Consider the following 14,023-nt stretch of genomic DNA (forward strand, 5'->3'; position numbering starts at 1 on the left):
AATCAGGTTCAGAAAAAGAGGAAACTCCTTTTCTTTTCCTATCAGAAGTCTGTGAAGAAACAAGATTTAAAACATTAAAGGCTTGAAATAATCCTTTAGCAAAACCTAGCAAGTCTTCCCTGTCCATAATGAGAGAAACAGGAGAAACCAGATGCTTAACCTTTTGCTTTCTTTTCCTGGGAGACTCCTTGGAAAAGAGCAACTTGTGTCAGGGATATTAACATGGGAATCGGGTACCTTGGCCTGGTTATGCGGAATGACTTTGTCTATCCCCTCCTCCATGATCAATAAGAGTGGTCCTCCCTTGCCCAGACAGGACAACTCTAAAGCCACAGAGGACATGTCCAAGTCCCAGCACTTAGCACTTTTCCAAGGAGCTATACCAGGGGGACTGAAAGACACTGAAGAGCAATCCAGGAAACCAGGCATGGCCACAGCAGAGTTACCAATTAGTGGCTGTGACAGTGAGAGAACTGGCCTGACACTAGAAGACTCCCAAGAAATGTTCTTCTTCTTGCAGACAGGGGAGGGAAGAACTGAAGAGCTGGACAACTCCTTCATAGTTGATCAAAAGGGAGCCTGGTAAATTGGTAGAAGAGCCTGGGTGAGTCGGTAAACCTCCTTTTTTTGAAGAAAAAAGTTTCAGTTTCAGTGACAACCCTGAAAAATACAATTTCCTGCTCCTAAGAGTAGTTTTCCATAAAAATAGTAAAAAAAATGTATTAAAATGATTTTAACTCAGTAATTTTCACAGAACCATTCACTAACGGAAAAAAAAAACTGACAACCAGTGAAAATCCATTAAGACAATATTTCCTAGCAAAAAATATGGATTCCTAAAGAAGAAAACACAATTTTTCCTCACAGAAAATGAAGTAGAGGAAGGTTTTCTCCATAAAGGTTATTATTTGCCTGGCCTTGAAGTAGCACTAAGTGTCAGTTCCACACAGCTCACAGGGAAAGCAGACTTTGGCAGAAAGAAGCTTTGGGGCCCTAACCAATACTTTTATACAGCTCTCCTTAAGGTGTATGAAAGGTATCCAGAAGCATTGAAGACCAGTTGGTATTCATATCCTTGGCAGGATATAACCCAATTAGCTTAGGCCTCTACAACAGTGACTGGATGCTGAACATTTAATTATGGTCCTTTAAACCCTTCTGTCACTGCTGACCTGAGAAGACACCAAAGAAGTAACATTAGGGCATGTCAGCAAAAATTAGTAACCTCTAGGTGGAAGATAACTTTTCATGCACTTTACAAGTTTTACAAGTTGTTTTCATTGCCTCTTTCAGAAACAGAAACATTGGGGGCATCAACACTAGGCTGTGATATGGGAAAGTCCACGTGTTACAGTATCCCACTGTGGGCATGTCAATGTCTTAGATATTGAGGGAGGCTGCTGGAGAAAAAAAGAGAAAAAAACTCCCAAAGTCAGATCTGCAGAACTGCACTAAATATTTGCCAAAGGCACATCAGGGCAACCAATGTAGCCTACTATCATAGCCAGCAACTCAGTAAGCTGTAAAGCTTATAGGACTTAGACAAGAGTACATAAGATCTTTGATGAATCTACCAACACTACTCTTCCCCTAGATCTGCTCATACAACTAGAAAGAGCAAATGTATTTACCATCTACTTTGAAACTGCAGTAAAATCCCTTCAGACTAATTAAAATTCTCTACCTAACACGGACAAGCAATCATCAATCACATATAACATCAATTTTCAACCAGTGCTGACTTCTTACATCAAGAAACCTTTGTCCAACAGATCTGCCTCCATCTAATTTGGTAAAAAAAAATAATACCAGTCATAACATAGCCGTTGACTTTACCCAGAACATGTGGAAAAGAGCACCTATTAGGTTGTATCAAATTGCAAATAATTCCAAACCAAACAACTAGTCCACATACCAGAATTGGAGACAGATGTAGATTTATTTTTGTTGGGGACTAAAAAGCGTCTACCCCACATCATGTCACTAATGTTTAGAAGAACAATAAAAGGAAAAGAGAAAAGTAACTGCAAGTAAAACAACAGCATTTGGATAAAACATTTCACGATATAAATTGCATGTTATAAAGTAAAGCTTTTTCAGTTATTACTCTATTGTTGTATGTAATAAAGATACTTAAGTAAGCAAGTGCCTTTTTTCTTCTTTTTAGTTTTATGAAATGTAGGTACTACAATGTAAAAAGAGAAGAAAGGCTGGACAAAAGCAAGTTTAAGTTAATAAGCTGTAGTCTTGGGTTGTTGAGGTGGGGTAAAAGTTCACAGATTATAATATATGTAGAGCTGATATGTTTTTTCTTACTTTTACATAGGTGAATGTCTAGCTTAGGGCCCTTTGTTAATCTAATAGCAAGTGGGGGGGTTTTTTGGGTGTGTGTAAACAAGAAAATAAGAGAAAACTGAAAGTAATACATGTATTAAGTTTTCCTTTAGCAAATAAATGTTTAGTCTGAGAAGAATGCAAATGAGAGCAGATTTACATTTTGTTTTTAGGTCTCAATGGATTCAAGCTGACTAGTGTGCAGTAAAAGCCATTACACTTTTTAAAGGTTAAAAGTCAATGATTTCTGAAAACATACAAGCTGTTTTTCACATCTGGGAGGAGAATAAAGATAAGGCAAGAACAGACAGCAACTACTGTAAGTCGCAGCACTAGCTATAACGTGTTTTAACATGGATAATCTTAATTTGAGGTTAACATATGCCTGTGGGTGCAGCAGTTGATTGTGGATGGCTAGTCCTATCAGGAGGGTTAAACTTCTTTACCTGAGAGTATACATTTATATTTAGTGTATTTGTTTTAGGTTAATAGGTTAAGGAGGAGTTATGGGAGTGCTTATTTATTTATTTGTTTGTTTGAGAGGTTTCATTAAAACAAAAAGTCTTGTAAAATGTGACATAGATTTAAATGGAGATGACAAGAAGCAAATGTATAAAAGATCAACCTGTCAAACACTAGCAGGTGCATGTAACACAAAAGCTGGAAACAGACATTAAAAAAACTGTCATATATAACAGGTGGGAATAATAACTTATCATAATGACTACACTATTCATATTACTATGGAATGTTAATGGCTTCACAGGTATAGACAAATATCAGAGTAATGAATTATATTAAGAAATTAGAGTGCAAATAGCAATGCTACAGGAAAGAAATGAGCATGTAAATCTGACAAAGAAAGGATTTCAAGGTGGATATTCAACAAATTATCAGGGACAAAGGAAAGTGTAAGTGCTTATAGTAATTGTTCCATTTGTGATGTAAGAAGAAAATAAGATAATAATGGTAGATCTGTGGCAGTAAGAGGCCACTGGCAAGGCCGGATTACACTGGCATGCATTTATATTTCACCAAAAACAGCTATAATGGAGCTTAAGAAAATTCTGGGAGAAATAATCAGTTTTCAGCAGGAAATATTATTTGCAGGTGGGGACTGGAATTTGATTTGCAATAGTGTGGATGTATTAGGGGGTCTGAGATGGGAAAATATAACAAAAGAGGGCAGATTTCTTAAGAAATTTATGAAAATATTTGGTACATAAGGCACAAATTCAGTAGCAGGAGCTCAGTCAGAATTTACATATTGTTCTCCAATGTATCATAAATGGGCTAGACAAGACAGAAGTTATATTTTTTAGGAAAATGTGCATTTAATTAAAAGCTGTGATGCACATCCAATAACTATTTGAGATCATGCACCAATAACAACTAAGACAAAAAAATGCAGGGTGATGAAGTAAATATGAGACACTGGTACTTCCACATCTACCTGTTAAAAAGAGAGGAATTTAGGAATGGGTAGAGGAAATTACTGGAGAGTTATTAGGGAAAACAGAATTTTTTTCAGAAGTTATAGGTAGTGAGTGTGATAAAATGAAAGTAGAGTTTATGCATACAGTAGAAATTAAAGAAAAAGATATGGTTATGAAATAACAGGAATTAGAGGGGTTGACAAAGATTAATGTATTGCAGAATAAGGAGAATCACACAGAACAAGAAAAGGTGCTACTGAAGAGTGCTAAAGAGAAAAATAATGGAGTATCTAGATAATATACATGAGTTTAGATAGATTACCATTACACAACTGTTTTTGATAACTCCAGAGCAAAAAACACTTTTAGCACAATGACTTAGACAACAGAAAGTGGGAAGAGCTGTTGCCAAACTAAGGGAGCCTATAACAAGAAAGATAACTGTGATGCTCCTGCACTGGTCCAGTAATCAGGGAGCCTCAATCTTCACCACTGGCAACAGCTAGGGATGTACACACTTGGAGGATGACAAGTACACACACAGTAAAGTGCAATTTCCCTTAAGAGTACACAGAGACCACAGTCAGTCAGGGGCTGGTTTCTCCCTCTCTCTCTCTCTAGATCTCCAATAAGACTCCTCAGTGGCACAGCTATAGGTTTGAAATCTGAGCTGGGTGGCCAAGCCAAAACCTCCAGTACCCTCTATGTCCAATCAGTGCTTCATGTCCCAGCCCAAGTAGCTGACACACACACACACATTTGATATTTGATTTATACACACACACACACACGCACACGCACACGCACGCACGCGCACGCACGCACACACACACACACACACACACACACACACACACACACACACAAACTCCTGGGAAAGGGTGGCACATGTTTACTAGCTATGTCCTATTCTGCCTAGACTAGAAGGTAGTTTCCACTGCCACCAACCACTCTTATCAGCTACATTTAAAGCCCTTAACAAAGGGTGTCCAATCCTACTGGGCAATGTTACCATTATCCAAATGGTAGTCTGACCAAGACTTGCAAGGCTATTTAGGAGTGGCTTGTACAGTGTCACCAAGTATATATGCAAGTACTCTAAGAGCTCAAATATGTCAGGAAATATTTTACAACAACATTGCAGGACAGTCTCAAATAAATACAGAAAACATCTAAACTAATCTTTACTATATTCCTCTCTATATCTAAAAGAAATACTATGCCCTAAATCTTACTTACAGCAAGGCAAGTACTGATGGTGATGATGAGTGGATGTTCTTGCTACGTCCAAGACAAAAGACAAAATGCCCAGTCTCACTCTGACAGAGTCCTTAAATTAATATCAAATAGTACTGTTGGGTTAGCTTGGATGGCATTACTTTTTGTCACCTGACTTAAGTTCTCAAGCTAAACCCTTCCATTGTAGCATTTGACATCTCCTTGTAAAAAATACATATCCTTCAGATGTCTGCAGTTGCTAGAAGACATAAAACACGTATAAACAATACAGTAGGCACCCTAGTTCTAGACATCCTGCCTCCTTGCTGCACTGAAACTAACTTTTACAACACAATCTTAAAATAATTTAATTTCAACTTATTTTCTTGAAGTTTTGCAAGTTAACTCTGTACGTTCCATTTTCTACTATTAAAACATACATTTGCACAGGTATATTGTTTATATACATTTCTGTTCTTTTCCAGTAGGGTACACTGTGGACACATTCCTGAAGCTCAGTACTGTACAAAGCCTGTTCAACACACACTTCTGTACCAGTAGTTTAATATACACATAACATATAGTTCTAATACATCTGGTAATATAAGCAATTACATCATGCTGGTATTCACAAATGACATACAACTATTTATAAAATTCCACATAGCTGGGCTGGCAGTATGCCATATCTCCCCCCACCCCCCGAAAACTTAAGCTAGTTTTTCAAGTGGCCCCTGAGAATCATTGCTTGAGAGGTTTGAGCTATCTGGGAATATCTTACCCCATTTCTCTGTCTTGAGACCCCATCTGCATTGGCATTCCTAACCCCATTGTGGTGCTGCACTCTCACATCATATGATTGCAACCCTAGGCTCCACCTTAGTAACTTGGCATTTTGCTGGCTGGCTCAATGCAGCCATGTTAAGGAATTGTGTTCTGTAACTACAGTGAATTTCCTTCTATACAGATATGGCTGAGGTTTCTGTAGTGCCCACACTATGGCTAGGCAATTCTTTTCTACAGCTGCATGGCATTGCTCCCTGGGTTGGACCCTACAACTGAGATACACCACTGGGTGCTCTTTTCCCTTTGAAGAAACTTGACTAAGTACAGCCCCCATCCCATGGTTTGAAGTATCTGCCTGCACAACAAATTCTTTGTTGTAATCTGGACTGGAATACACAGGGGGACCTTCCAAAGCTCCTTTAAGCTTCTGAAATGTCTGTTCACATGCTGGGGTCTGCACTACTTTATCTGGCCTGTTTTTCCTTGTCAGGTCTATGAGGGGAGCAGCTATGGTACTATAATTGGGGACAAACTTTCTGTAGTACCGTGCTGTCCCTAAGAATACCCTCACTTGCTTTTTGGTAACAGGGGCAGGCCATGCTTGAATGGCTTCCACTTTGGCAGGTTCTGGCCTGATCTTACCATTCCCCACTCTATGTCCCAGGTAGGAGACTTTTGTCATACTCATCTGACACGTACTGGGCTTAATGGTCAACCCTGTCCTCTGTAGCCTGCCCAGAACCTCCCTGATGTACTAAAGGTGCTCTTGCCAGGAATGACTATAGGTGGCAATATCATCCAGATAAGCAAGGATGAAATCTCCTGCTCCTGCTAGGATATGATCTAGCAACCTCTGGAAAGTTGCTGGGGCATTTTTCATCCCAAAGGACATCTTTGTGAACTCATACAAGCCAAACAGAGTCACAAAGGCTGACCTCTCTCTAGCACTGGGAGTCAAGGGCACCTGCCAGTAACCCTTGACAAGCTCAATAGTGGTAAGATACTTAGCCACACCCAGCTGTTCTAGGACTTCATCGTCCTAGGCAGGGGGTAAGCATCTAACTCTGTGTGGCTATTTAATTTCCTGTAGTCCACACAGAACCTGGTGCTGCCATCCTTCTTTGGTACCAGCACCACTGGGGAGGCCCAGGGACTACTGGACTTCTGAATTACCCCTAGTTCCAACATTTCCTATATCTCCTCACTCAGAGTCCATTTGACTCTCTCAAGCACCCTATAAGGGCCTTGGTTAATAGGCCTTTGGCGTCCTGTATCCACATGGTGCAGCACCAGGTAGGTGCACCATGGTTTCCCAGTGAACATGCTCCCAAACTCCTGTAACACTATTCAGATTTCTTAAACATGGGTAGGGGATAGCTGCTGGGACATTGCTACCCCTTCCACTGAGGAGTCATTCAGAGCCTCACTGAGGAGATCAGGTCACCAGGTCCTCCTCAGACTCCTCCTGCTATCCACTACAAATACTCAGCACAAGGGCCTCCCCTATCATGGTAAGGTTTCATCATGTTACCATAGTACAATTTGTGTCCCTGCCTAGCAGTTCTACCATGTAGTTAACATCACTGACCTTCCTTACTACCTTGTAAGGTCCCTCCCAAGCTGCCTGCAGCTTGTTGTGTCTGACAGGAATGAGAACCATTATCTGCTCCCCTACAGCATACTCTCTAGCTCGAGCATTCCTGTCACACCATACCTTTTTCTGTAGTTGGGCTTCTGCCAGGTTTTCCTGGGCCAAGCCCATGAGTTCCCTGAGCCTTGACCTGAGATTTAGAAAATATGCCACAACTTTCTCCTTGTAAGATTCAAACTCAACCTCCCACTCATCTTGAATCAAATTTAGAGGTCCCCTCACCCTATACCCATACAACGCAAAAAGTGAAAAACCTGTGGATTCCTGGGGCACCTCTCTGTAAGCAAAGAACAGACGGTGCAAACATTTGTCAAACGCCCTGTTAAACTGGTCTGCAAATGCCTGTAGCATGGACCTGAGTGGAAGGTTTAACCTCTCAACAAGACCATTAGTCTGGGGATGGTAGGGGGTGGTCTTTAGGTGCTTCACCCCACAGTGCTTCCACAGGCAAGCCAGCAGGTCTGACATGAAATTGGCACCTCTGTTGGTCAGTATTTCTTTTGGGAAATCAACCCTGATGAAAATCTCTAACAAAGCATTTGCCAGCTTTTCTGCCTCAATGCAGGACAGAACCACTGCCTTAGGGTATCTGGTAGCATAATCTTCTACCGCTAGGATATACTTTTCCCTGTGGAACCTGGGGTACTCAGAGGCCCCACAATATCCACAGCTACCCTCTGAAATGGCTCCTGAATCACAGGCAAAGGCATCAAAGGAGTTTCCACCTTGTCTACTGCCTTGCCTACCTTTTGTCACTGCTCCCAGGTCCTGCAGTACCCTATTACATCTCTAGAAATCCCAGGCCAATAAACGTTCTGCATAATATGTCTCTTTGTACATTTTATGCCCATATGACCTGCAAAGGGAGTATAATGGGCTATGGCTAGAATTGCCAGACAGTAGGCTCTGGGCACTACCGATTGCTGTATTCTCTCACCCTCTAGCCCACATTCAGGGATCCACTCTCTATACAGTAACCCTTTGTCCCAGTATACAGGTTACCCCTTCTCTTGAAATCAGGTGCCTTACTAGCTATCTCCCTCAGTCACTCTGTCCAAGGGAACATCAGTACCCACAAGCAGCTCTGGCTCACCTTCAATCTCACTGCTACAGCATAGCACACTCCCTGAAGTAACCACCTCACCAGTCCTGGCTGCAAGTGTGCCATCTGTCTGGATCTCCCCTAGTCTACCAGACCCACATGCTTGTCTCCAAGCTTGACTGCGTGTAACTGCATGCACACAGGGTACTGCATTATCAAAATCATTCCAAATCAGGACATCTGCAGGGATATCCCTCAAGCACACCTACTTGCTGGTGTCCTTTTACACCCTCCCACTCAAGGTGAACCCTAGCCAAAGGTATTTGGAATGCTGTCCCTCCTAAAGCTCTGACTGAGGTAGACTGCTCAAGCAAGTAGTTTTCCTTTTTAACCATTGCATGCCTCACAATGGTTAGGTCAGAGGTTCTGTCTCTCTTAGCAATGGCCTCTTTCCGATTTACTAAGATAGGATACAAGCTCTTATGGTAGTTTGGTACCCTTGTTGTCACGAGACAACTTACTGCTGACTTTCTGTCATTCCCACTTACTGGCTCTCCCAACTTTTGTTCACCACCTTGCCTCCATGGGCAACTATATGCTACATGTCTCCACTGGTTGCATTTAAAGCATTTAACCCTTGGTTCTGGACATTTACCTGGACTAGTGGCTTCCCCTGCTACTGATGGACTCTGTTGGAGTAGTCTGAGCTGCCCACCATGGGTTTCCTTAGCCCCATGAGCAGCACTGGGGTGTCCCTTTCCTGTGCAGTGCTGCTCTGTTTGCTAGGCATAGGTCTCCCTTCTTCCCCAACTTATCTGCAGTACTGCATTGTCTATCAGCTAACCAGATTCTAATGTCCTCAGGCAAAGTGCTAAGGGTGTTTTCCCTCAACAAAAAGTCTGCCAGCCTTTCAAAAGTGGTGACCTGACATCCACTCACCCACCTATGAAACTAAGTGCTTAGTTCAGCAATATATTCACACACACTTTCATCTGCCTTGCGTCTATACTCACAAAGCTTTTCCCTATAAGCTTCAGATGTTAACTTAAAGCATTCTAAAAGACATTTTTTACAATATTATAATTTAAGCAATCAGTTTCAGACAATTTAGAAATAGTAGTTACAGCTTTACCATCGAGTAAGGAGGTCAGGAACCGTACCCAGTGCCCTTGGTCAACATTATACTGTTTACATACCCTTTCAAGCATAGGAATGACACTATCAGAATTATCCCCCTCTGTAAATTGAGAAAGAAATTTACTGACCTTTGTTGCTTCTGGGGTTTGCTTTTTCCCTTCCCCATTACCTCCATGACTTTGGTGAACAGCCAGCATCTCCTTTTCATGTTGCTTCTGCCTCTCCTTCTCCTCAGCATCTAGACATCATGGTTTCTCATTTTCCCCGTCCTCTAGATGTCTCAGTTTCTCATTTTCCTCAGTCTCAAGAAGTCTCAGTTTCTCATTTTCCTCAGCCTCTAGACATCTCAATCTCTCTGCTGCTTCTATTTCCAAATGCTTAGCCTCCAGCTCAAGTCTCTTTAACTCCAGTTGGATTTTTAAGTCCTCTGTGGAATGTTTGAGCTGTCCATTTTCTGAGAGTTGTACATCTCCAAGGCCACAATGATTATCTTCCTGACTGCTGGTCTGCGATGCAGCTGTGAGCAAAGCTACAATCATTTCTGCCTTAGTCGGGTTGGCATGCACCAGTCCTTTAGCCTGGCATATCTCAGCCAACTAGCTCTGTGTCTTTTGCTGACATGCTTGCCTGCTATCTCTGACTAAGCTAACAAAAAAAAAAAATTGTGATGTGAAACTCTGAATGTTCACTGCATGGTTGACTGAGAGTACAAACACCTTCAGTGATCACTCTACACAGGCTAGAAGAATTCTACAAGCCAATTAATATGTGATGTGGCTATCCCGCCACTGCCAACCAATTATTATGAGATAATATGTGACGCCCCTGCACTGGCCAAGTAATCAAAGAGCCTCAATCCTCACCACTGGCAACAGCTAGGGGGTGTTCACACTGGGAGGATGAGAAGTACACACACAGTAAAGTGAAATTTCCCTTAAGATCACACAGAGACCTCAGTCAGTCTGGGGCTGGTTATCCCTCTCTCTCTCCAGATCCCCAGTAAGACTCCCCCCACTGGCACAGCTATAGGGTTGAGATCTGAGCTGAGTGGCCAAGCCAAAACCTCCAGCTCCCTCGCTGTCCAAACAGTGCTTTGTGCCCTGCCCAAGTAGCTGACACACACACACACACACACACACACACACACACACACACACACACACACACACACACACACAGTTTGAGATTTGATTTATATACAAACACACACAAACTCCTGGGAAAGGCTGGTACAGGTTTACTAGCTATGCCCCTTCTGCTCAGACTATAAGGTAGTTTCCACTGCCACCAACCACTCATCACAATCCTACTGTGCAATGTTACTATTATCCAAATGGTATTCTGACCAAGACTTGCAAGGCTACTTAGGAGTAGCCTGTACAGTGTCACCAAATGCATACACAAGTACTCTAAGAGCTTAAATGTGTCTCACAAATATCAGTCACAAAGATAGGTTTAAATATATTTAATAATAATGAATAAAAGAACAAAACAATACTAAATATATATTCACAGTGAATTCAGAGTCCAAAATCACAGGAAATATTTTAAAACAACATTGCAGGACAGTCTCAAATAAATACAGTAAACATCTAAACTAATCTTTACTATATTCCTATCTATATCTAAAAGAGATAATATGCCCTAAATCTTACTTACAGCAAAGAAAGTGCAGATGGTGATGATGAGTGGATGTTCTTGCTAGGTCCAAGACAAAATTAAAAAATGCCCAGTCTTTCTCTCTGAGAGAGTTCTTAAATTAATATCAAATATTACTGCTTGGTAAGCTTGGATGGCATTACTTTTTGTCGCCTGACTTAAGTTCCCAAGCTAAATTTCCCCCATTGTAGCATTTGACATATCCTTATAAAAAATACACATCCTTCAAATGTTTGCAGTTGCTAGAAGACATAAAACAATAAAATATTTACAAAACAATGGAGAAGGCACCCTAGTTCTAGACATCCTGTCTCCTTACTGCATTCAAACTAACTTTTATAACACAATCGTAAAATAATTTAATTTCAACTTATTTTCTTGACGTTTTGTAAGTTAACTCTGTATGTTCCAGTTTCTACTGTTAAAACCTGCATTTGCACAAGTATATAGTTTATATACATTTATGTTCTTTTCCAGTAGGGTACACTGTGGACACATTCGTGAAGCTCAGTACTGTACAAACCCTGTTCAGCACACACTTCTATAAAAGTAGTTTAATATACATATAACATATAGTTCTAATACAATTGGTAACACAAGCAATTGCATCATGCTGGTATTCACAAATGGCATATAACTATTTACAAAATTCCAGATAGCTGGCCTGGCAGCATGACAATAACCAGAGATTCTGCAGAAGTATTAGAGACATTTTGGAAATTTGATGAAAATTTGTATATAGCAGAGAAGTGGGGAATCAAGAAAGAGCGCAAATGAAAATATTTATGCAGAATGTAAATATGCCATGATTAGAGGCAGATGAGGTTAAACAATTAACAGTTAAGACAGGAGCAGATGGGATACAAATGGTGACGTACAATCAACCTGCAGGAAAGTCTCCAGGAACAGATGGTATCACTGTGAAAGTTTGAAAGCTAAGAGGGAAGAAAGTGATAAAGATCTGGCAGGTTTTGTTTAACAGTATTTAAAAAAGGGGAAGCACCAGCATCTTGGAAAAAAACTGTGGAGGCTGTAATACCTAAAGATGGTAAAGAACCATCAGAACCACCTTCATATAGGGCCACTGTAATTATAAATCGTGATTATAAAGTGTTTATGTCTATAACAACTAAATTAATGCCAATGGTGCTGCCAAAATTGCTACATATGGATCAATGTGGTTTTGTAGGTGGCAGGCAAACATTTGACAATATTAATACAACAATGATGAAAGCATCTGACAGAGTAAGCTGGGATTTCATAAGTAGGGAAATGGAAGTATTTGCTTTCCATGATACATTAATAGGGTTACTTAAGAGGCTATATGAGGGACTAGAGGCAAAAATTATAGTGAGAGAGTTCCTTTCTGACAAGTTGTGTCTGAACAGCGGAACCATGCAGGGGTGTGCTCTTTCCCCTTTATTTGCTTTATATTTAGCGCCACTGGCAAAGAAAATTAGGAACTCGGGAATGGAAGAATATAATTGCTACAGTAATGAAGAAAATTTGGCTTAATTTGCAGACAATATTATTTTGTACCCCATAAAACCAGAAAAGGACATCTCAGTGTTGTGGAACATCTTGAGACAGTTTCAACTCTTTTTGGATATAAAATCAGTGAAGATAAAGGCTACAGCTATAAAATATTTGCCTATACATGAACTGGTCCAGCAATATCCCCATTTATGGTGACATGATAAAAAGAAGTATTTAGGAGCACGGATTAAAAAGGATTATGTTACAGCAGTTAAGGATATGTGGGAAAAAACTAAACAAAAGATAATACTAAAACTGAGAAACCGGAAGCTCTTGTTTATGAATATGGATAGCAAGATAAAAGCAGTGAAAGTCCCCTTTGTTTTATATACAGATCATGTATATTTTTATCAACCAGAGTAGAAGTTGTGGATCATAATTAATAAAGAGTTGAAGGATTTCATCTGCAAGTGGAAAAGGGCAAGGGTCAAATGGGATAAAGTTGAACCTTTCAGTAGAACAAGGTGCTTTAGGATTACCTGATCTGAAGCAATATTTTAGATCTACACAGTCAAGGCCCATGTACACAATGCAAGCAGAAAGCTATCATTCAAAATGGAAAAGGACGATGATGAAGGAAGGGAGAAATTCAAGAAATAAGAAGAGAGTGGGATTTTGGATGCAGATACTTAAGGAGAATAACAGCAACCACACACAATATTGTATTCATAAAGTAGCAGAAAGTATTCTAAGAACTAAGTCAACATAAGAATGGAGAAAGATTTTGCCAGTAGGAATTACTGCAATTAGGGGTACACAGGATAGGCAAGAAGGGGCTGGAATTTCCTAGAGAAAACTGGCAAAGAAACAAAGGTATTGGGAACAAATAACTTGAGATGGAAAGGTGACAAAATGAGAAGAAGCCAAGAAGACATTTAGACTGCAGGCTATAGACTGCCTTCCCTATCAGGGATTGATATCTGAGTACAGGCATAGAGCAAGGGATAAGGGAATCCTAATTAAAAGACTTGCTCTGGAAGAGTTTCTAATTGAATCTAGAACAGAAGCTGCAGCTAAAAATAGATAATTAGCAGGGAATGTAGAACACTGCATGATTACTATAGGAATTAATCAGAGGAGGTTAGAAAAGATTGGAAAGAGAGATTAGATAAGCAATTTGCAAGGAAACATTGGAAGGACATATGCATGACTCTCTCTAGAGTACTTAGGTTTTTTGCTTGGAAGTATTTGCACAGGTATTTGTTTACACCCCAGGCAGACTCC

At 40.4% G+C, this 14,023-nt stretch overlaps 1 protein-coding gene across 1 annotated transcript in view; it reads right to left on the reverse strand.

The window, feature by feature from the left end:
- Window positions 1-14,023, reverse strand: part of DNAH10 (dynein axonemal heavy chain 10) — a 5,879,077-nt gene that overhangs the window by 1,457,008 nt on the left and 4,408,046 nt on the right. The window lies entirely within an intron of this gene.

This window comes from Protopterus annectens, chromosome 4.part0, assembly GCF_019279795.1.
Source record: "Protopterus annectens isolate FY-2018-M chromosome 4.part0, PAN1.0, whole genome shotgun sequence".
Taxonomy (NCBI): Eukaryota; Metazoa; Chordata; order Ceratodontiformes; family Protopteridae; genus Protopterus; species Protopterus annectens.